The sequence below is a fragment of the Anser anser genome, assembly GCF_964211835.1.
Source record: "Anser anser genome assembly, chromosome: 1".
Classification (NCBI taxonomy): Eukaryota; Metazoa; Chordata; class Aves; order Anseriformes; family Anatidae; genus Anser; species Anser anser.
In genome coordinates this window covers 105274696-105295670 of record NC_139720.1, presented here as the reverse complement: position 1 = coordinate 105295670, position 20975 = coordinate 105274696, and the positions used below count along the sequence as shown (strand labels likewise).

General features: G+C 42.6%; 1 long non-coding RNA gene across 6 annotated transcripts; it reads right to left on the bottom strand.

Annotated features, from left to right (window-relative positions):
- Positions 1–4273: 4273 nt before the first annotated feature.
- LOC310888916 lies at positions 4274–20004 on the bottom strand. Of its 6 annotated transcripts, XR_014576253.1 has the most exons (7): positions 18621–20000; positions 18129–18284; positions 17798–17920; positions 16968–17117; positions 16101–16174; positions 15907–16024; positions 4274–10950 (listed from the first exon to the last, which is right to left on the bottom strand). It is a non-coding gene; the product is annotated as an uncharacterized lncRNA (long non-coding RNA). The 6 variants fall into 6 exon arrangements; XR_014576248.1 differs by having other exon boundaries at positions 15907–16174; positions 18769–20004; XR_014576250.1 differs by having other exon boundaries at positions 4274–10902; positions 15907–16174; positions 18621–20003.
- Between the last annotated feature and the right edge of the window lie 971 nt (positions 20005–20975).

Sequence of the window (20975 nt, the reverse complement as noted above, 5' to 3'; positions counted from 1 at the left end):
TATGACCTGCAAAGTGACTGCATGCCTCAGTATGGAAGGGCAGGGGGTCAAGCCCTTAGTCCAACCCTGGCCAGCTGGCAACCCTTGTGATTCAGGTAGCCTGTGGGAAAGCTTGTACAGCCCACAGGGACTAGGTCTCTGACCCCTTTTCCTTTCTTGCTTTTTGTTGAACAGGTTCTCTCCCATCTCCCCACAGCTCTCTAGCAGAGTCCAGGCAGGCCCTCATACAATTGGCAGGCTCTGATCCAAGTACAGTGAGTGAGTGACACAGAGCATCTTGCATCTGACTGCACAAAGGAGCCAGCAACAATTTACATAGAACAAGTTGGACCAGAGAACTTTCATCTCAACACAGCTGTCCTTGTCCAAGGTGAGGTGGATTACCTTCACTCACCCTGTGTAGTTCTTAAATGCTGCATCTTTCTTGCATAGGCAACATCCTTATGACAGAGGTACTTTCATACATTTTTGCTTGAAATAGCATGAAGATGGTTTGTGGAGACTCGTTTTCAGATCCCTCTCAAAGCGTTTGCCGCATTATTTGCTTTCAGTAAGAGCTTTCAGCTCTTCTTAACTTCCCTATTCCCCCTGTACAATTTGTCCTGTCAGATGAGATGATGCAGGATGTGGTTCCAGCCTGCATGTCTCCAAAATGCAAGACAGATCCATCAGCTCTTTTCAGACGTACTCCAACTTCTGCAGGAGCATCAGTAGGAATGTTGGGTTAAGGTATTTACAGCAAACAAAGGAAAGTGTTTGGAGGAATGAAATCAGGGTTCATTTGAGACAGACTTTTAAGTTACAAATACAGGAACAGAGATAAATTTGCAGTGCAGCTCTTCCTCTGCAGCAAACACACACGTGCATGCTTTCTCTGTTCAGTGAAAAAGCAGCAAAGCTGCATTGCCATCCCAGGGAGTTGCGCTGGGGTAAAAGTCTGGCCTCAGGTAGTTACTGCTGAAGCACTTGGAGCTCACCCTCCACCCCCTGCCTGGGGTAACCGCTTTCCCCCACAAGAACCCCTATTCCCCCTGTGCCGGTCCGTCCTGCCCTTGCATAAGGACACTCAAAGGCAGTGTGGGGCTCGTAGAGACCCTTGCAAAGCTTGGCAAAGCCGCGCAACAGGGAGGAGAAGAAGAGGAGGAGGAGGAAGAAGAGGAGGAGGAGGCATAGTCCCCGGGAGGGACGCCCAGCAGGCGGTGGCACCCAGCAGAGGGCAGCCATGCCCACGCTAATGTAGCTCCTGCTCGCAAGTCGTGGCCCTTATGAACCCTACCCCCCCCCCCAAAAAAAAATAAAAAAATAAAAAAAAACACTGTCTGTAGGCTGGCAAGGAACCTGCACACCTAAACCTGCTCTCCTTTGCTCTGCAGCTGTAAGGGAGCCGTACGACCACCTAAGCTGTTAGGTCTGCTTGTGCTTGCCCACCCTTCACTGTGGGACCTCCTGCCATTTAAATAGCCATGCACAAGAAAGCTCTGGGATGAGGAAACACAGTGGGAGCATTTCCAAATGCCGTTCCCATTCAGGGGAAATTGGTTTTCTCAGAGAAGAAATAAAACCATGACCTAGTGGTTAATGTACACGCAGAGGAGTCAAGAAGTCAATTCTTATGTGGTTTGAACTGGTTCATTCATATCTAATTTAAACAGAAAGGGGAGGGTGGCTCATTTTCTGCTCAGTTAATCAAGAGACTGCAGAAGCTACTTCTTTTCCTCTGGGGATATTGATAAATGCTGGATTCAGCCCTATTGAACTAAATTGGTTAAATTGTTCCCTTCCATTTAAAGTAATTTTAAGAGACCCTTAGGTAAAATGGCCGAGGCAGCAGTGCTAAATCCCTGAAGCTTAAGTCCATTTGAAATATGATTCCAGCCCTGAACCACAGCTGATTCCAAACCTCAAGCCTCTGTTGTGTTCCATTATAGACAATTGGCCTGGCACTTACTGGTATATTACATATGAATATTGTAATATGCAAAACTTGACTAGAGATGATCCTGATATGTTTTTGTAGAACTGAAATTATCCCTACTGATGTCCAGGACTTCAGAGGTCTCTGTTGACCTAAATTATTCTGCGATTTTCTGACTGTATGGCCCACATCCTACCATTCATATACACACTATCTATATTGTGCAGGAAAGAGCTAGTGAGAATGACCTTCAGCCACTCCAAACACTTGTGCTGTGTCTCCCCATGCTTACAGTGCAGCCAAGGAACTGTTGAAGACCACTTCTCAGCCTAACAACTCTGTTAATACAATGTTTAAGAAGTTCCTTTTGGGGTAAGGCAAAGGGAGCACAAGGGAAGAGCAGATCAACAGATCCTCTTAGGATTTTCAGGGGATCTGTAATAGAAGGAGCACAAGACCCACACTGTCCCAAAGTATATAAGCACACTCATCCCCTCAGTGAGACTACTCACAGTGCTTAAAGCTAAGCACAGGCTTAGGTATTTAGCTGGATGAGAACCGTATGTCATATTCTAAGTGTGGATCTTGGAGTGTTTCTACAATCCTTAAAGAATGACTTGTCATGACAGCCAGGTAAGCATTAGTTTCCTCTTGACGGAAGCAGGAATAATTAAGATTTGTCTTGTGGTCTTTTAACTGCAATCCACCTTTCATTAGAAACTATAACCTGGAATAATAAATGTTTAATTATAGGTGAAACATTGTGTTTAAAAAGATTATATGAACATTTGTAGGTCATGGAGTACCCAATAACTTGTCCATTTTCTTCTATTAATATCAGCTGGTTTTATAAAGGATTTTTTTTTTTCCCTATAAACCTGACCTCACTTATAAGGACAATCACATGCAAAGCAGCAGAAGTGATCAGTAGACCAAAGTAAACTGATTAAATGAACTGATGAAAACTGGGTTCTAAATTCCACTAGATTTTCTTAAAAGCTCCTCCTCTTGGAGGCATATGTGAACAGCTTACTGTGAGTTGTTATAGAATCACAGGACCTTATTCTCCTTTCACATCAGAGTAATTCTGAAGTAATTCCATTAAAGTGAGCAGAGTTACACTGATGTGAGATCACAATCAGTTAGAAATGGAAAATTCCTAATAGCTTATCCAGTTCATAACCCTAGGGCTAGAGTACAGTTACTCCTTGCACTAAAACCGTGTTTAATTCCTTAAAATATGAATAGTGGAAAATGGTGTTTGGGAGATGTTTTGGTCATTTGGTGGGGTTTCTTTGATTCCTCATCCAATTATTCTCTTGGGAAAATTCTTGGTTTTGACTGAAAGCCAAAACCTCAACTACATTGCCCAATAAATGAAATACAAAATGAGGTAGATTGGCCATATTATGACAATGTAATTCTGAATGCCTTGCATGCCCTTTCTCCACTACTGGTTGTAGATCACGATTAGACTAGTGATACATGGAGGTTTAAGAGAAGTTGTTGTAAAGGGAAAGCAACATGGCAATCCTAGACATCTTGGTGTATCACCTCTATGGTAGAATTTCTCATATGCTTTGTTAGAACAAAAGTTGCACGGAATGCATTATTTTGTTAGAGACACTTGTGTATTTCAGTGAAGTGTCTAAATATTCTGAAGCACGAAGGTGGTTTTCACTAAATCCACTCTGCTTGAAACTCCTCTTCCTCCTGAAGAGTAATCTCAACAGAAACATTTTAACCAGACCTCATAGTGAAGTCATTTCAAACAGAAGAGAAACTCTCAGTTACATCTTAGGATTGATTATACATAGCTATTTCATTACTTTCATACGTGATGGTTTTCCCGATGTACTTGACATGTTTGCTGCAGGAAGGAAGCACAGCTTTCCTCTCTCCCTGCTTGCTTAGCACTGGAGATGTTTGCTAATAGACATTGCTGTAGAGGAGCTTGGGGCGTACCATTGTAGCATCTGCTGCTTCCCTTTCCTGAAGAGAACCCTACCAGCTGCTGCAGAGGAAGCTACTGAATTCCAAGCTTGACAACAGCACTCCAACTACAGAATTTGCTTTGTTAACAGCGTTAACAAAGGGTTAACACAGGTTAATAGGCACAGAGTTAATAGACACAGAAGTACTGAATTACTGGGTTTGACTTCCAAAACTGCTGGTCACCTCTGGCTCCAGCCTTGCCATTTCCCAGCATTTCACTGCAAGTCTCATGGTTCTTGTAGCTCAGGGGAAAGAGCTGATGTGAAAAAGATGGGGGTTCTAGCTAGTTCAGGGACACAGACCTACTCTTACAATATTATCATGTTGATACAGAGAAGGGTTTCCATGCAGCTGGGGCTTCTGTACATCAGGAGACCATGCAACCCTGATAGCAAGCATTCCTTGATGCTGTTGAGAAAATGCTTTACCTGAACATCTGATCCTTCCTGTTACAGTAGCATGCTTCTAGCCCTTTGGTGTGTGGTGAACTTGCCCACCTCCAAATGATGATAAGAACATGTAAAACAGAATGCACCATCATCAAAACAATGAGGTGCTGGCACAGGTGATGGAGCAGAGCCACTAGGGTAAGAATTCTACCTACCTGTAAGATGAGATTGATGTTGTTGTAAAGAGGACTGCATAACATGGTTACCTGCCACAAGAGGAGTGAAATCATTTGTGCATTCATCTTTTGTCCTGTATGTTCATGAACTATAAAATTATTAAGCCATGTGATTTCTAAGCAAAACCTACCTGGGAAGACTGACTTGGGTTGAAAAATAAAATTGTTACCACAGAGCAAATTGAGTTGTAGACTTTACAAATCAGGCCACCTGCTTAGATGCTAAACAAGGTTTCACAAGTTTGTTTTTTATGAATGAAACATTCATCTTACACCTTTAAAAGCTGGGGTCTAAAATCAATCTGCTTGTAAAAGCCATTGCTAAAGCGTGTGAGATAAATGTGACATTAAATCACACAAGCCACTAAACAGAGTCTGATACCATTTCCCTGTGAACAAAAAGCAGTAAGAAATCTCACAGCTGCTGTTCCTGCCCTTCAGCAACTTTTAATTTTTACTGATTGACACAACACCTACGCATCACATCATCCACAAGAGGCATCAGGTCTGTTTCAGGAAAAGCAAATTACTGGTTATTGTCAACAGCTGGCAGAAGCCACCAGGAACTGCTTCTTCATTCATTTGTTTTTCTCAGACACCTATAAAGAGCTGTCATCACATACCAAACAAAGTAAGCATCAGGCAATGTGTGTGTTTCAGTGCTGGTTTACAAGGTTTCTTTCTCCATGACTGGGAGACATATATTCAGGCATGTCAGCCACGACAAGGGAGCAAAGCAGGTACAAAGTGGGCTCAAGTACAACGTTTCAGAGTTGGTCACATTTGAAGATCACTCTTGCAGTGGATGGCAATGGCAATGGGACACAGAGAAGAACCTGGACCTACTTGGACTAGGCGCGCTGCTTCATGAGAAGCTATGTGCAACCTTTCGATGAAGGCTGTTGCCTTCATAGCACTAGGTAATATTTGCACTTCACTGTGAACTGAGGGGGCAAAAGGTCTTGGCATGATGAAGTCAAGAGCTACTCCCTGATATTATTTGCCCTGAGACAAACTGGCCTTTGTAGAAAGTGATATCCTTTACACCTACGCAGATATCTGATTAACATTTGAGGGAGTACTGTGAGTGTATGGGCTGGACACCTAGGATTTCCCTTGAGATATATGAAAAATGGCATATGAAAAAGAGTTTCATCATGTGTGTGCAAACCATTTTGACCAGTATTAAAGTCAGAAGGTGACATGAAATACAGCATATCTTTATGAATGCATTGTGCTGTAGTAGAGAAGATAAGTTTCGTTGAAGTAGCAGAGTGAGTTGTGGGTGAATGAAATACATTTTTTCATGCTGGAATGTGATCAGGATACCGGGTAAATGCCACTGCTGCTGAGAAAAGACCTGAGATGTTTCAGAAGCCATAAGTGGTTAGGAGTTTGGTTTCTCAGTCTTGTCCAAAATTCAGCAATGTTCATAGAACAGCCCCCATTAGCACCACAGTCGGTTCAACACTGACTCAGGGGGAAGAATGCTACGCACTGAGTCACCAGCCCTGCTTCCTCCAGCACTGGCTTCTCTCTGCTGGTTATCCACTCAGGCCCAAACATGCTCAGCTTACAAGAGCTAACAAGACTGCAGCCCTGAGAAGGCTGGGTGGCATAGAATAAAAGCCTTGTGGATGCCAACGTGTCAAGGTAACCCACAGTGAAGTTTCTATTTCTGAGGTTTGTTGTTTGATTTGTGGTATAAACACCATACTCACCTCAAGGAGACACAGCACACTGTAGATTTTCATCTCCACTTCCCAGCACCTCCACAAGCATGGCTTACACGAGGGCTGCATTGAGCCCAAGCTTGTGCCATGCAGAAGAAGGATTCAATTGCATAGGAATACATCTGTCTCCCATCCCTCTCCTCTGTAAATGTCTGAACCTCACAGAAAGGAAGAGGGAAAGCACAAAACCCATGCTATGTTTGATCTGAACTGTGCTTAGCCTATATCTTTTCGTTGAAACTATGCTGAACACATTTGGGGTGGTAAGAATTGAGCTTGAGCTAGAAATAGAAGGTCTATCTTTAACATATGGCCCTAACACAAAAGAAAATCACAGTGGCCCCTCGAACTTAGGAAGTTTTGCTTGGATATGCATTCCAAATTTATCAGATTTTTCTCATCTTCAGCCTCCAAAGAAAAAATCTTCTTAGATATGGTATACTTGCATGCCCAGCAGACTGGACCCAGAAACATACTTTGGTTTTAAATTAAAAAAAAAAAATTAAAAAGAAAATCCTCAACTTACACACGTCATGCACATGTAAGTAATTTGCAGTCTTCAAGTACTAACCCTTCACAGCCTGAAGCAGGGGCAAGGTCCTTCTCTATTCTCACAGGGCCTCTTGTCATTATGCAAGCTTTCATTCTGAAACTCAAACTCACATGAAAAATACTCAGGTTAGTGAATTTGAAACTCAGCCCGAGCAGCACAAATGAAAACTCTGTCTATTAACCCATTCTTGTTCCTCCTCTCAAGAGCAGACTGCTTATTCTCACAACAGCCCAGAACATCCTACCATATCTGAAATTTTCTGCTGGAATGACAATTTGCTTTCAGTTCCCCAGATTGTATTCACATGTCTCTGGCCCATGCACTCAAACCTGTATCCTTCCATGTCGTCGAAGAGAGAAGGTGAAAAGAAGATTCCTTGATCTTCACAACTACTTTTCTGCACTTCTCAATGTATGACCACATGTAGCGACCTCAAATGCTAAAGGATGTGCTTCTGACCGAGCAGTTCCTGGGCAAGATGCTTCTGTTGTTGGCTGGTGAACTAGAGATGGTGAAGAGCTCTTAGGGCAAGTTCCAACAGATGGAAGACAAAGGGTAACGTGGGGTTAAAGCTTGCAGGAGCCCAGTGTCAAAGTGCTTCCAGGAAGGTTTAAAAGAATATCACAGCAGTAAAGCAAAGGGAGCAAAGTGGTTTAATAGGCTAACTAAAGGATGGACTGAAACAGACATCAGCTCTGTCAACAGGTTGCTTCATGGCTTTGGTCACACTAGTCATTATTTCTGCCTGTATTTTTTTCACACGCAAAATGGATATAATAAGACTTATTGAGCACTTGCAGTATCATGAGGAAAAATTGGTTAGCCTTTTTAAAGCCCTATGGAATACGTTCTGTAAGACTGACAGCAGACCATAATATCTAAGGAGAAGGCGAGGTAATTAAAGCACAAATATGGTGGCAGAAAGAAAAAAAAAATTGAATCAGAAAGGAACAGCTATTATTAGAGATGCCTAAGTGATGGACAAAAAAAAAAAAAAGAGGGAATTAATACAATAAGGAAAGACAACAAGTTTCAATCAAGAGAAATAAATACTACTAATAAAAAAGCACTAGCAAATATGAAGAAAAAGAAAAAGCAGTGGGAGAAGACCTGAGTTAAGAAGGAAGAAGGAAGTGTTGGTTTTCCTTAGTACCACCTACGATTTTTAAAAAATAGACAGCTTAAATAGCCACTTTAGTGTTACAACCTGAGTACCAGTCAGTGTGTTGCATGTGAGAAGCAGAGGATAGAAAATAGAAAAAAAAAAAAAAAAACAAATAAGAGATAAGCAGAAAAAAAATATCAGTTGAATGTAAAATTTTTAAGACTTTTTAATTATTATGTCAGTAGCCATGGTTTTCTTGAGAAAGGCAATGTTTTTTGTTAAAACTGCTTTTCAACAAAAATCTTCAGTGTTGGTCAGAAAGAAGAACATAAAATCTAAGTGCAATAATTCAAAACCTTTCTGTGTTATACTTGAAACGACCCCTTTTTTTTTTTTTATGAAAACCTGATGTTTCTGTGGGAAAATCATCACTTCCCAGACACCTCTATTTTTAGGCCTGTGTTCTCAATTAGCCTGGTACTCATTTTCAGTATGCCTCTCTGCAGTGTTGCAGCAATATAGTATACCAAAGGGTTACAAAGAAGCCTACCTGGTATTAAAAATCTACACCCATGATTTTCAATGCCACTGCTTTCTTTTTAACCTTCCCTTTATCTCTCTGCATTTGGGAAGACATGCATGGGGTGTCAAATCTTCCAGTGAGAACTTTCCATGGCACAAAATCATGATGGGAAAGAAAACATGCAATAAAAGCACAATGCACAAGAATAACCTTAGTAAGGCTGAATCCTGACGTGTGCCTTGGATATGTGATTGAACCCCAGATCATCCACTAGTAATCCTCCTGCTTTTGCTTGTACATGTCTGAAACATTGGCTAAACTGACTGTTCTGGGAGAGACTCTGTAATGACTCCTTAACTGTCAGAACAGACAATTGCATTGGTAAATGTAAATAAGTCACTTTGAGCATATCTGTTGCTTTCTGCCTACAGAAGTTTGTCTTAGTGGCACTGGTCCCATTTACAAGCTTTGCGCTTGAGGGAATAAGAAAAGCTGCCCAGATCATCATGGGAAAGTTTATACACAGAGCAGCTCAGCCAGCAAAGTGCTTGGCTCGACACGCTGCAAGCACAGAGGCTGCCCATGGATCCATCTCCAAAGGCATTCAGCCTCTGCCCAGCTCGGCTGACTACAGCCGTGGATCTGCTCCCTCTGCTCCAGCACCTGCCCCGTGCTGCTGACCGGGGCACAGCAGCCACTGGAGGGGTAGGAGCTTGCCCTGCAAGCAGGCAGGCTGCTCATGTCCAGGGAATCTCCCAGGGGCCAGATCTTGACGCTGTTCCTCATCCCGTAGGGTGTGACTGCCAAGTGCTCGTCCCACTGAGGTGGCTGAGGAGAGCCAGGACGGGGACCAGCAGCTGGTCACCCTGCAAGTCCTCATGTTCCAAAGGGCTTGAATGTTTTGGTGGACACATGCATCAGCCAGGCCAATGTCTCAGGAAGACTCTTTCTGCTGTGTAGGTGAATATCCAGAATCCCATGGGGTTTGGCATCATCATTAACTCTCTGACTGTACAGGACCCTCTTCACTGGGCAGCCACAGGCCAAAGCCCCTAGCTGGCACTGAAAGGAAGACCACAACTGGGTGTTAGAGGTTCCCCGCTGTGATGGAAACTTAGGGATCACCTGGCACAACTGAGCTCTTATATTTGTAATCATTCCTGTTGCTATGGCCACTGCATGTGGGTATAAATCTTTCCCAAGTGACATTACTATGGGAGAGTAGGGTGTAGCCCAGGAAAGGGTACTGTTTGATTGATATGATTTTTTTTCATGACCTGTCCAGGTCTCTGAGTTTACCCATTCAGTTGCTTTTGCAAAAAAATTTCCTCATGACAGAGCACTCGTGTATTTAGTAATAATATTTAACATCTATATTGGACTCTGTGTCCAAGTGCTATACAAACACAAACCCATTCATCTTATTTTTTATCTCATGACAGTTATCTGCAGTGCTGAGTTGGTTTGATCCCCACCTCAGAGACCTTTTAACAGTGGAATTGTTACCAGACAAATTTCCCATCTAAATCACCACTAAGGACTGATAGCTAGGCTCCCCCACTCCCAGTTTTAATCAGTGACTCCTGTAACTTCAGTGAAAGGCCTCTAGGTTTCTGCTGCTGAAGATAGGAAAAATAAAATCTTGGAGACAATTTTATTTTAGTTTGTTTTCACCATGAAGGTGTTCACTGGGAGCACACTGTTCTCAGAATTATAGATAGACTTGCCATTTGCTCATGGGAAATGGAGTCAGGCATCTCTGTACTAAATCTACTCATAGGCAATAGGGACGTAAGCCTAACACAGGTCCGACCTGTAATGTTCCTACTCTTTCTCCACTTGCTGTCGTCAAATTTATTCATACCTCCCTGGACCAATTCAAAATAAGTTACTAGGACTGCAAAAATAGATTAATAAGCAGAGACTTGGAGTTCAAAACATTTAGAGATTAAAGTGAGAATTTTTCTCCAAGCTGAGCTGAGTTAAAGCATGAAAGAACATTGAAACTAGCAGCAGATGTTGTATAAAGAGGGAGGACATGAGGCAGAGATTAGGCACCTCCTAAATGTGGTCTAAAGCCTGTATACTTTCTTTGCAGCTATCTTCAGCCTGGCTAAGACTGAACACGGCGGTAAAAAAAAGCAGTATGATAAATGGGAGGAAATCCATAGGTATGGAAAGTGTTTTACCCACAGCAAAAGTAAACTTGATGAAGCTCAGTGCACCAGAACTGGCAGGAACAGTTAAACTGTGCCCAAAAATGGTGCTAATAATAGGATGTAATAATTCACTGTAAAGTTTAAGGCCATATATTTTGAGAATTTTTACTCTAAATTGGTAGGTCATTAGTTACGAATGAGTAATAACAGTTTCTGTAGCAGGCACTGTTAGGAGGTCTTCCTGCATACTGAATGCAGCTCTGGTCACTCAAGTCCACTGCTGACGAACTCAGACTGGAAGAGATGCAGAAAACGACTTCAATGCAAGTATACATGGAGTGGCTGCACAGAAAGAGAAAAAAAAAGAGTAATTTTCAAAAAGAAGTAGGTCCTGAGTATTGGAACCATTATAAGATTGACAATTTCTGAAAGGTCAACTGAGTTAGCTCTATCAAAGGAAATTAAAGGAAATTAAGACAAATGGAACAAATGATCTCACATAGCAAAGCCAACAGAAAATGGCTTATTTAGCTAATGACTTTCCTTTCTGAAAACATGGGAAAGAGAAGAGCTGTTCAAACTAAAGACAATGTTTGCTCAGAGCAATGTGTATAAGCTACCCTTAGAGAAATATATGCAGGAAGTAGAAGAATGTTTCAAACCATCAGAGGAAGGAAGTTTTGGAAGAGCTTTCAAGAGGAGCAGCAGGAGAGAACTTTCTACCCAATTTGAAAAAAAGATTGATCAATGTATGAAAGGAATTACAGTATGTGGTTTCCCATGACATCTGAAAATAGGACCCAGCAACTTTGGATGTAATTTACAGATTTATTTCTCATGTTCCTCCTCTCTCCCTGCCACCCCAGATATTTTCAAATTAAATAATGATTTAAAATCATGGTCTGTAGTATTAATGTTGACCACAGGACAGATAGGAATAGGAAAAAATGCTCCAAGCTTAAGTTTTCAACAAATTTCTTCATTTAACCTTAAGAATGAGAAAACACATAGGGAGGATCTCTCAGTAACCATCACCTCTCCCGTCACATTGTCTGTCTTCAGAACCCTGCTTCACAGCAGCAAAATGAAAGAAATCAGCACCATAGTTACTGTCCCTTAAGCAACTTCCAAGAAATTTATCAGTACTGAAATGAAGCAAACCACTTCATATAATGCTGTGTAGCCTGGTTCCAGCAACTCCTAGGGTTGCCAAAAACATCAGCTGTGCGGTACAGGTAGGCTTCTAAGCAAGGCCAACACATGCTTTTAGAAAACATATTTGGAGATTTTTCCTGGGAGTTCTTTTGCAACCTACTACCCCCAGTTTTTGTTACCTGAAACATCACTCAGAGATGGGAGATAATTCACAGGGCATTTTCATACTCCACTATTTTATTAAAAGCTCTTGTGAACTTATCAAGATACTTTCACCAGATTGTTACAAGATTCACCCAGCACATCACTATTATTCTCCAGAAGAAAAGTGTGTTTGGCACCAAAATTAGCATTTAAAACACTATCACACCTGCTTCTGCTGGTACCAACTGCCTGTAAGATTCATGAAGTCTTCTGAGGAAACTACTTCTGGATATTGTGTGCTCTCCAAATGAGGTTTTTGTGACTGAAGGCAAACGAATTTTTATGCTGCTATTGCCATTTCAGTGTCTTTGGTGCGCACGTTGTGTCTTTACCAGATTTACTGTGGTTTCTTCCTGCTTCCTTTCTTTAGGGGAAAAACTGATCTGGAGAGAGGAATTGGGAATAAGAAACATTCAAACTCCAGCACGAACACTGCATTGCAGTGCTTCCAACTCCAAATATTCGGTTGACTTATCCAACAAAAAGAAAATGCCTTTATGATTTTCACTTAGTAATTTCACAGCAGAGAGCAAGAACCAAAGCTCCAGAAAGAGCTATTTGTTAGCGCCTGGCCTTGCAACATCTGGACGCAGGTTACCCAGTGGGTTTGAAGCAGTTTGCCTTCCACCACACCCACTTTCTCTATGATATCCTGTTAATGCATGTCTCTGACCTTTACTGTCAAAATCCATCTGCTGAATTTCAGACCCGTGGGCTCCTCAGACAGCCTTCGCTTTTCAGGGTGTTCTTGGGTGACTCTCCCGGTGGTACAGTGCTGTGGGGAGCACTTGTTTCTGACTTTTCTGCTGTGTTTGCTGTTTGTATTTTGCAAGACACAATTTATCAGACACATCTAACCATAGTGCATTGTAGAAATGAATGTGTAAATTTTAAAAATTGCTTTACGAGGAAAACAAAGCCTGTAGTGACTGATTCAGTACCTCAGCCTATTTCTTCCTGAGACAGGCCCTGTCTTTTTGTTCAAATCATTGACTTGTGTCTCTGCTAAGCAAAGCAGTTCTCCCCTAGGGCCAGCAGGACTCCTTATGGCTTCCACATGGTACTTGTAGTTCAAAACTCTAATGGTCATCCCTGAAAGGGCATATCCACTGCACTTAAAACATAAACATGGAGTTTCCCATGTCCAACTCTCCTGCCAGAATTTAAGACAACAGTTTTAACAACTCTACAGAAGGCTGCTCTCACTGCTGGTTGCTTCCAGCCAAATCAGACACTGATCTGTGGGATCACAAGCAAGAAAGCTTGTACAAAACGATCTTCCAGTTTGTCAGACCCAGGTTTGTGACAGCTTTGGTCAACTTCCCCTAAGAGCCTGGGGCTAAGCTCTGCCTGGGAGCCTTGAACTTCACCAGCCGGTTACAGCAGAGGTTCCCCCACTTTAGGAGGCGATGCCGTGCCCAGCCTTGGTGTGCGTGTGTCCAAGCCTGGAGAAGGAGGCTGGTACCACAACCAGGCACCATCTGCTGTAGCCTACCTTCAGCTGCCAACTGTGTTTTCAGTGCCCACGGGGATGTGAAACTGCTGTTTGCGCACAAGGTGTAACTGTTTGACAGCCCAGCCTACTACGTCCTTGTTGCTCCACGTAGTACTGTTATTGCTGTCCCAGCCTTTGATAAGGCTAGGGCCTCAGATAGCTACTGTACTTTTAAGTCTGCCTCCAAATAAGCGGCTACCTTTCATCTCTGTTTTATTGCCAAGGACAGAGACAGACAAGCCAGACCACTGGCTGGCTAATAAGTAATAGGGAACTTTGCTGAGTCCCACGGTCCTCCTGTTCTGGTGATATATTTTTAATACATAGAGATTTATACTTATAGATTTTTTCTATCTATAGCCCCTACAGTGTGAGCAGCAGGCAGGGGCCAGCACGTGGTGCATGCATATGCCAGAGGAAATGCATGTCTGCAAGGGGACTCAGCTGTAACTGAGTAACTTGACAGGTAGAACAAACTCTTTCAGCCCTTTGCTCTTTCCAGTCCCCAAATATGACAGCTTAATCATTTTCTAGACACAAAATGTCACCGAGATAAAGCAAAGTTTATAAAGGAGGACTGGTCACATGACAGAAAAAAATCTGGTAATATATCAAAGCAAAGAAACTCAAAGTTCAGGAAACATTTGTTTTCCTCAGAGCTTCCCCCTTTCCTCTCTCTCAGCACTCAGAGGATGAGAGAGGCTGGAAATTCAGCCTGAAGGTTCCTTAAACAAATATAGCTCTGTCCTTTACATCACCATACGGCTCACCATCAACGCCACATTTGGTAAACTGTGAAAATTGAAACCCAGTTGCTTTGTTCCAGCTATTCAAAGGTACATAGGCACTGAAATCTTGCTGAAATAAACTGAACTGGCAGCTTCCTGTGACGGTTATAATGGCTTATAGCTTTACATGGCTTATGGAATAGTCAGACCCATTCAAATTTGGACAAGTTTTTCTCTCCACCAGAGTGAATGTGAACATCTTAATGTTTTCAAAGCTGCGTTCCAGCTGGCAGAAGCAGTGCTGTGCCATGCAGGATGGGGTTATGGCATTGCACCTCCCTTGAGGGGACATGACTTAAAACTCAGCACAGGCTCCTCAGGCTCTCTCCTCTGATAATCATCGTACAGATCTGGTTTGTGTGGCTAAATTTCAGCTGGAACCTAGGGTCAGCTTTCACCCTCATGTGCGTATCATGGTTGAAGTGACCCACATGAAAAGCGGCTACACTAAAATCAGCTTAGGCAGGAGGCAATTCTGGCCTTCCACGTTTCAGGCTGTGCTGTTTGAGTTTTTTTGCTGCCTGGCCAACTATTGTGTTAGACGCTGTGCAATGAATAAATAAATAGGAGAAAGAGCCAAAGAGGAGGAGTTTGTTCTTCCAAGCAACGCATGGCCTTCTTTCAGTTACAGCACAGTGTTTATTATCTACCTTGAGAGGACAAGGGTTGCTTTTTCAAAACTACATAATTACGTGCATAGACTATATGAAACCATCCCTGACCTCTAACATAATAAGTCATGTGGTTTCTTGTAAGTGCTTTTTGGGTGCTTGAGTGAATCACCAAATTTTGAGGTTTGTCGTCAGTAATTTTTGGTAACACATTTTAGCCAACAGCATGATTACCCATAGTTGTTTGCTTTTCATTTTACATTCCTTTAGCAGAAGACCCTTGTGGGGTGGCGGCTTTCTACAGCTGAAAGTCTGAATGGTAAGACCGGCCTTTCTATGCACATTTATTTGTAACATGTTAGTGTCTGGAAAAAACCCTGAGGCCCGTACAAACTCACCGGAGGATGCAGTCCCAGCCCTGGAGAACTTTCATTCTCAATCAAGAGGGAGAAGGTGTGGGAAAAATGTTCAGCGCACAAGTGAAGCTATGAGAACATGGATAATTAACCCCATCAGCCATCACTTTCCAGAAGTATTTAGATGCTCAGAGAGGTATCAGACACTGATACAAATGCACCATAAAAATGCACAATACAATACGTTAATTGTGCTGCGTGCTTAACTTCTGTGGAGGATTATCAGAACTTAGGTGCCTTTTTCCTTTTGTATGTCACCACTGTGCCTAGGCACATAGTTAGATACCTCATAGCTTTTATTAAGCCTGCATCTTTTTTTTTTTTCTTTCTTTTTTTTTTAATATATATGTAATTTCTAAAAGTTGTGATTTCATAGCTTTATACTAGAAAGATAATCCCTGACAAAGGCGTTGCTGGAGGTGGAGAAAAGATGAGAAGGGGATATAGAAGTGGTGCAGAAGAGAAAATAAAAATGAGAGGGAAGAAGTAAAAAGAGCAAGAAGAAGAGGGTGGTTAGGATGTGGTTTGCAATGAAAGCGGGCCTGAGCAGCTGATTGTTTTCAGCAACAGAGAGGAGCAGGATAAAGGAATCAGGACCAAAGGCAGTGCAGGGAAAACAAAGAAAGTACCTCAAGTCCAGGTGAGTCCTGAGACTAACAGGTCAGTTTTATTGGCTTTCTGCAGCCCAGGCCACTGCCTGGTCTTAGGAATGGCTGCAAGCTTCACAGTGATAACAAAATCTCCCACCTGCAATGAAGACAAATACAGCAGGCTGCGCAGCAGACACAAATGCACGTTCTTGCACCTCCAGCCCTGCATCTACCTGCAGTGACTCCTCTCATTTCTTTTCTCCGAGGAACGTTTCACGCTGTGGCAGACTGATACGGATTGTATTTGCTGTAGAAACACAAGTGTCCAAAAAAACCACAGGTCCATCCCCAAGAATTGCATCATTACCTCAAAAGTGTGAATGACCCCACTTTTCACAAGCAGAAGCCTAGAGTTTGCCGTCTTGTAGAAGATATTTGGGATGGGGAAAGGGGGACTTCTGAGAAAGGCAAGCTGTTGTAAGCAGGGACTCATGGAAGTCCCAGCCCATACCACAGCTTTGAAGCACTGCCATTTGAAGCCTCTAACTCCACAAGTGCCTGGCTCTCCCCCTAGCAGGTTCAGGCAAGGTGCCAAGGTTCAGGCTGGGAAAAGGCAGAGGGGACCCATCAGTTCTGTGTGAGAGGATGGTAGACATGCATACCTGAGGTATGGAAGTGCTTTGCTTAGCACATGTTCAAGCTGGAAAATGCATACAGTATATCTTTGGTCTCAGTGCTGATGAGAGAAGGATAGAAGCCACCACCTAATGCATAACCAGACTCCTCTCATAGAAAGAGCACACAGACCTGTAGGCCCCATGCTCTGCTCCCCCTGCAAGGGCTTTCCAGGCAGTGGAGCCAGGCAATGCAGCAACCGTGACAGTTTTGGATAAAGGCCAAGCACCACTTGAAGGTTTTCATCCAGGTGACTTTTTGCTCAGCCAAACTTTGCTCTTTCTCTCTTTCTCTCTCTCTTTCTTTCTTTCCCTCTAATATTCTGTGTTAAATCAGACTAACCCCAGTATCAGCCTAGCAGAGTGGAGCATTTGTTGACAGAGAAATGAAAATTTTCCTCCTGAGAAAGGGGAATAAAACTTCACCTGCAGAGTTGAATTGTGAAGAGCCATGTTTTTCTTCCAATGCTGTGCCTAGGCTGGGTGGTGAGGATCATCCTGGAAACCAGAAGCACTGAGCACAGCCAGGAACCATTCCAAGTACAGACTGCAGAGTAAGTCTGTTCACATCAAGCACTGGAAGGCAAATAAAGCACAGACAATGCTTAAAAACTCCCACCCTGTTCTTTCTTGTGCCTTGATAAAAGAAAATGAGAAGCTAAAGAACTATAACAATTTCTCCTCTTGTAGTCATTTTCCCTTCTCTGCTCCACACAAACAAACAAACAAAACAAAACAAAAAGGTCTTGTTTAAAATTGATCAAATCAGGACAAGGAGATGTTACTGGAGATTTAACCACTGTGACTTTATTTTTGAAATTTCTGTAAAAAGTAGAATATCTGAGTTGGAAGGGACCCACAAGGATCATTGAGTCCAACTCCTAGTTGTACTTTACTCCAAGTAAAGTACACATGCATTACATTCACAGAGACTGTCCCCTCCCTTTCTGCCAGGCTTGCTCTCCCCTCAGTGTATTATGAACAGAGCCTTAGCCACACACAGGACTTGGCCAGCTAGTCACTGACTTTCACTCCTTGATGCTTTCTTGATCTCTTGTAACTCACTGTTGATCATATTGTGTTGTTTTTAAGTAACTGTATGTGTGGGTGCGTATTAGCTGTTAAAAAGCAGTTTACATACCTTAGCTGCACTCGGCCAAGAAGCACACACATAACCCAACCCAATAAATCACAGCAATAGGAAAACAAAGAGGGGGCAAAGAGGAGGCGCGGAGCCGTGGCTGCAGGGTACTCACACTGCCTTTGGAGCATGCCAACCTGCTGCCAGAGCTGCCAGATCCAGCTGTGCCTAGCTCTTGCTCCAGGAGATGTCTTCCAGGACAGGTGACAGCCACAGCCTTGGTGGAGCATGGCTTCAGCTAAAAGAAATATTTTCAAAAAAATAGTACTCTCTTCTTCCAACACTGCCCCAGTTCTGCTCCAATGTAGATTTTGTTATCCAGCCTGCTCCCATCAGTAGTTTCTTCTGGACCCATAAAAAATGGTACATAGAAAGAATATACTGTCCTGACAGAAGGACCAAGCTCTTTCAAGAAAAAAGACAAGAGAAAGAAAGAAACTACTTACTCCAAGCAAATTTGCCACCAGTCTTCCCTAGGGTAGATAATAATTGGAATGAGCATAGCTACGAGTTTACAGATTTGCCACCATCTGGGGAAATGCAGTGTTCCATGGAACAATCCATAACAGAGCGCCTTGCCCTGTTGGCCTGTGCCAATCAGCCTGCCAGGAAGCAAAATGCAAGTTAGCCAGCAGAGCAAAAGGCAACATCTCCTGCTTAAATTTAAAAACAACAAGCCCAGCCAGAAACTGGGCCCAGGCCTTAAAAAATAATAATTTTTTAAAAAGTCTTTAAAAGCTGTGGAGCTCTGAAAAGAAGATTGTTTTACAGTGGTCTAAATCTAGATGTTGTCTATCCTGTGATGTTTGAAGGTGACCAAAGCCTTGAACTTCAGCTTTGATTTTATAAAGCTTGCAATGTTTTTTAGTGATGTAACAAATACAGCTCCAGGGCTCCTAGCGTTGGATCAAAAACTCCAAAAGAAGTGAAGCACAAACCTGTGATGTTACACAAAATTCACTCTGCCAATTCAAAATTGCCAAAAAAATCTGATAGTTAGCATTGCAGGAAAAGGCTTTGTTTAATGTTTAATTAAAAAAATATATATGAAAACATTTATCTTTAATTCAGAAAGCTCAGACCTACAGCACAGAACCTCAAGCCACTACAGAGGGGAGGGGAGCTGTTCTTATGCCTTGCTCCTCCTTCCCTCCTGCATTCCCCAGCCATGTGCTCTCCCAGCCTTGTGCCCCAGCACTTACCACTCTTGCTTCTGTGAGTCAATAACTCAACAGAAAGCTTCTCAGCTGTGGTAGGTTTCTGCTGCTGTAGCAAGTTAAAGCTCCTCCGACATCCAGATGGATGAGCAGTCCATGCCTGGTACCTTGGGGAACTGTGCCTTTAGCAGGCAGCCTCCTCTTTCAGCCAAGCCAGGCCAAGAGTGAGATACTGCCTAGACACTCTCTGCCCAGACCCTCTCTTCCCACTCCTCTATTTGATGTGGCCATCAATGCCACATACACCAAGTCACTTTGTGGTGTGAAGGAACTGTTCCTCGCTGCTGCCAAGTCAGGTTTCAGACAGGTAAGCCCCTGGAAGTGACTCACGAGGCAGCCACGCGACAGCTAGCTGCAATGCAAGGGGAAGAGAGGGAGCATACACCTGAAGTACAATTTCCCTTAAGAGCCACAGCTCCCACCCAGCCTGGTTAATCTCATTTAAGGGCTGCTGTGGTCCCAGACTCACTCCTGCCCTTATCTATGTGTTTTTGCCCTTTAACTTGTGCCAACACTGGTGCCCATTTTTCCCACACTAAGGAGCAGTTCTGGCTTGCTAAACTGGAAGAAAACTATCCACTTCTTTGAAGGGGGTTGTTGCAGGGATTAGCAGGGCATGAGGGAGCAGAGGAGCCCTAGCCCAGATCAGCTGCAGTCATTTTGGGAGTTCAGCTATACCTTGAACCAGTAGCAAGTTTGAAACAGACAATGACATTCAGGATTTACCCCTTTTACATCCAGGGGGATGCTAGCTCTGAAACCTCACAATGATAATGCAGATAAACTCTCCAGCTGCTGGTAGTTTTATTAGAAACATCCATCTAATAGGATAATCCCTAGCTCAAACAGCTCTCCCCAGGGTCAGAAGCCACAACTATGCCAACCCATACAGAAAAACCTCAGGTTTTCTCCACAACAGCTTCCTGTAAATGTCACACATTTGTCAATACAAAAATCTGCTGGATATTGAAAACAGAGAATGTAGAAACACTATGAAATTGAATATGATTTAAAACAAATAATGCAGGGACTACCAACAAGTGTACTATTGACTTTTATACACAACTGTGTGAAACCCATTGAACTATTCTTGTTTAAATGAAGCCGCCACATAATTCTGAGTCTGCTGTCCCCAGTGCCACATATTTTAGGAATGTGGCTAGAGACTTTAGCTACATCTTGCCACAGATAACATGATCTTACTGAAAACCAAAATTCAAGCATAGAAATGGACCATACTATACAGAAAAGGAAAATGACTAATAAATTAGGCACAAATATTCTTTAAGAGCAACCAAAGCTGAGAAAATAGAAAGTAAGAGACAAGTAACCAATGAATAAAATGTCTTCCTGATATGCAAAGAGTTTTAAAACAAGACTCTTTCACTAGAGTATTAAAAACAAAATAGAAGCAAGCTGGAAAGTGACTCCCTGCTTTATTTCCACTGAGCAAAAGTGCAGAAAGTAAACAAAAAGTGTAGAGAGAGAATGCAAAGTTTAGTTCAAAATGCTTTTAGCTTTAAGTTAGTAGCAGCACATCTGTGAGAAGTTTTAACTTCATGTTTGTCTGTCTGATAAAGGGAAATTTATTTTCATTCAATTTTTTAAGTGCTCCAAAATTCTGGCTCCGTTTGCATCATTGTCCTGTAGGTTATTCTGACACTTTGACTGTACTTGTCTTTCTCACAAGCCAGGACATCCAGAGTGATGAATTCCACAGTAGCATTGAAAGAAAAGAAAACTACTCCAGAAATACATGACAGGGATGAGTAAGCAAGCCTTCCTGGTTGTTGATCTGTGATATACTCAGCAATTCCAGCAGAGGAAATATTTATTTTAGAAGGGTGCGTAGTTTCCGCTGGGTTTTCACTCCAGCACTAAAACCTGGTGATGAAAGCTTTAATGATCAGATGATTTTCTTTCCCCTTTGAGTCAAAGAAGTGACTTTTGCTGTGTGTTTTACCTGCTAAAGCAAACAGCAAGTGCTGTTTGGTATATTTCAGGGGCTGAGCAGGAAATTTCTCCCAACGTGCAGTGACAGCACAAAGCATTCGCCTTTCTTGCAAGTTAGCAACA